Here is a 3,055-nt window from a genome sequence, read left to right on the forward strand (position 1 = left end):
AAAATTTTGAATTATCTGGAAAATTTTTTGGAGTAACTTTTTATGTTATTTGGACATGTTACATTATTATGTGTGTTTAAATTTTTAACGGTAAAAAATTCAACTAAAATTAACAAATATCATGTTTCAAAAGACCAACAATTTTTTTTGTTGATATTTTTAAATGTCCAGCCAAAGTAGTTGGCGAATTGGAAAAATTTTAAAAAAATTGAATTTATTTTTTGAAAAACTTGAAACAATGTAAAAACTTTATTCGTACTTTGATTAGCATTGTACATACAATGCTAATCAAAGTACGAATACTTTTTTTAAAAAAGTTCTGACCAAAATTCTGAACTTATGAGTTGCGTAAACTTGGTAAATACCACTTTTTGACATTGAAAATATTTCAAAAAGTTTTGAGAAGTTTTAATAAGACATTATACGAATGGTGTTTAACAAATTTTGCACTGACGCTACTACAACTTTAAGACTGATATTTGGATATTTCAAAACGTTCCGAGAAATGTAAATAAGGCCTATTTGGGAGAAATAACCATATAAAATTACAACGCAACAACAATTAATTAACATTTAAACAAAAAAAACATGCTTTCAAATAATAAAATACAATAAAAATTCTTAAAACTATCGTATTTCCATTATTCCTACTGTTCTCCGACTAGTTCGCTTTGAAATAGTACAACTCGGTTCATTGTTGAAATATCAAGTAAAAATTAAATTCAAATTATAGAAAAAGGCCTAATAAAAATCTTTTCAGTGGTCAGTTTTTGAAAAAAAACAAACGATAAAAAAAATATTAGGTATCAAAGTTGAAGAGGAAATATGTTGCATTTCTTCAAGGGATAAAATACAATAAACGATAGTAAAAATGCTACTAAACGATCTAAAGAAAATCATTAATTTTTTTGCAATTCCTTGACGAGTCGGAGAGACCAAGTGTCCAAGCACCCCTAATGCAGTCCCTCCTGTTCTCCGCAGACTACACTGTCGTCCTTCCTGGTGTTTCCCAAGCCCCTCCCATCTGGTCTCTCAAAGTGTGCTGGATGTTCTGAACAGTTGAGAAAACTGGACGCGATCTTACTAATTTCGATGCCGATCATTTGGTAAACCAAGTCATAACAGTCTTGATGTATGCTTACTGTGTGATCAACAAAGATCACTTCCAAATTGAAATTAAGACAGTGACAAAAAGATAGTTGGAGAGACGGAGGGGTAAAAGATTAAGCCTAAGCTTAAGCCTAAGCCAAAGCCTAAGCCTAAGCCAAAGCCTAAACCTAAGCCTAAGCCTACGCCTAAGCTTAAGCCTAAGCCGTAGCCTACGCTTAAGCTCAGCATGTTAAACTATAAAAAAAACAACAACAAAAAAAATTTTATAATAGGCAGTGACATCAGGCGACCAAGCCTAAGCATATGCCTGAGTCTGAGCTTAGCATGCTAAACTTTTAAAACTTTCAGATTTGTTCAGCCAGCCCAAAGCGTTCCCAAAAATGTTCTGGATCTTTTCATCTTTCCGTACTCCGTGTCTGCGTCTCTCGCTCTTTTCGCATCTCTCCTAACCGTGTTTTGTAGTCTCTGGTAGTGGTGTTCGAAAATTATGGACCTGATCATTTGGCACATACATCAAGACTGTTTTTGGGTTGTGATCAGGCAACTGGTGTCTTGCACAAATCATACGGAATTGTCACCAAATAGGCAAATAGAACGGAGCCACGAGTGCACTCAGACCAAACTTGATACAGTGTCGCTCAGCAGTGATGTACGTTTCAAAATTATCATGAATTGAATGACCTGAAAACCTGAAAATTCTATAAAATTCTAGAGTTTCCGTTATGCTGAAACTTTGAATACTTCGTAATTCCGTAGAGACTAGAGTCTCGCCCGCCGTTTCCCTCTCCGCCCATGATTTTCAAAAGTGTGCTGGTTCTATTGAACAGGAGAAAAATGGTCGTGTTCTTGTGAATTTTAAAACGGATCTTTTAGTAGCACAGAGTACACTTTCAAGCACTAGACTCTTCTTGTGTCACCGCGCCTCTTACGCTTCAAAATGGGCTAGATGTTTTGAAATGAACGAGAACTTTTGAAGACCACTCCTCTACCACTACAAAACACGGTTTCGACATGGAGGAGAGATAGGAAAAGATTGGTACACGCAGACGTAGAGTTATCTAGATCATTTCTAAGAATGGAACGGATCTTTTGAATAGGTTGGAAGTGATCTAAGACTGGAATTGATGTTAGTTGGTGGTGATCTTAAATTGGAATTGATGTAAAAATGGGCATAATCCAATTACGTGTTTTTATTAAATTGAATAGAAAACCTGTAACAAAATATTTTCAGTCTAAGAAGTTGAAGTTCTTGTGGATATACTTTCAAGTGCAGAGCCCTGAAAAAATTTTTAAGATTCTTTAAGGTTTTTCCTAAAAACAGACAACTTCTCAAGGAGTCATGGTAGACAAACGATGCACAGGTATATATCAAGCTCAGAAGTTTTACACAAAACTGGCTACAATTGGATCACGGTTTTTGCGAGAAACATAGACTAGACTCATTTTCAACTCCCACTATACCTTTCCAAAGTGGGCTGGATACTTTGAACTAGTGAAAATATGATCTAGAACTGATGAATTTTGTGCTTGAACATTTGGTGAAGCAATCGAAAACATCTCTTCTTATGTACAATAATGAGTATTTGCAGACGACTATGAAGCTACAAAGCTATTACGAAATTTGCGAGAGCTTTGCAGCCACAGTTTTTTTTTGCAGACTGCACATAGTTTAACCTACTGTTCAATGTTCGTGGCTGAACTATTGAACAGTCCCTTCGTCGACTACAAAACACGATATGGTTAGTCATCTGTGACTGACTCTCAGACTCCGCCCGAACAGTTGAAAATGGGCTAGATGTCTTGAACTGAAGGAAAATGAACGCGTTCTTAGGAGTTTTGAGATAGATCAGTTGGTAAAGCTACAAAACATGGTTTGGGCACGGTATTGGAAATACTAGAAAACGAGACGCAACCAGCTGGTGAAGTTATCGATATCACTCCATAG

The 3,055-nt window shown here is 35.8% G+C and overlaps 1 non-coding gene across 1 annotated transcript; it reads right to left on the bottom strand.

Annotated features, from left to right (window-relative positions):
• Positions 1–2,370: 2,370 nt before the first annotated feature.
• Y65D7A.1 lies at positions 2,371–2,643 on the bottom strand. The gene has a single exon (NR_153338.1). It is a non-coding gene; the product is annotated as an Unclassified non-coding RNA Y65D7A.1 (non-coding RNA).
• Positions 2,644–3,055: the final 412 nt, after the last annotated feature.

This window comes from Caenorhabditis elegans, chromosome IV, assembly GCF_000002985.6.
Source record: "Caenorhabditis elegans chromosome IV".
Taxonomy (NCBI): Eukaryota; Metazoa; Nematoda; class Chromadorea; order Rhabditida; family Rhabditidae; genus Caenorhabditis; species Caenorhabditis elegans.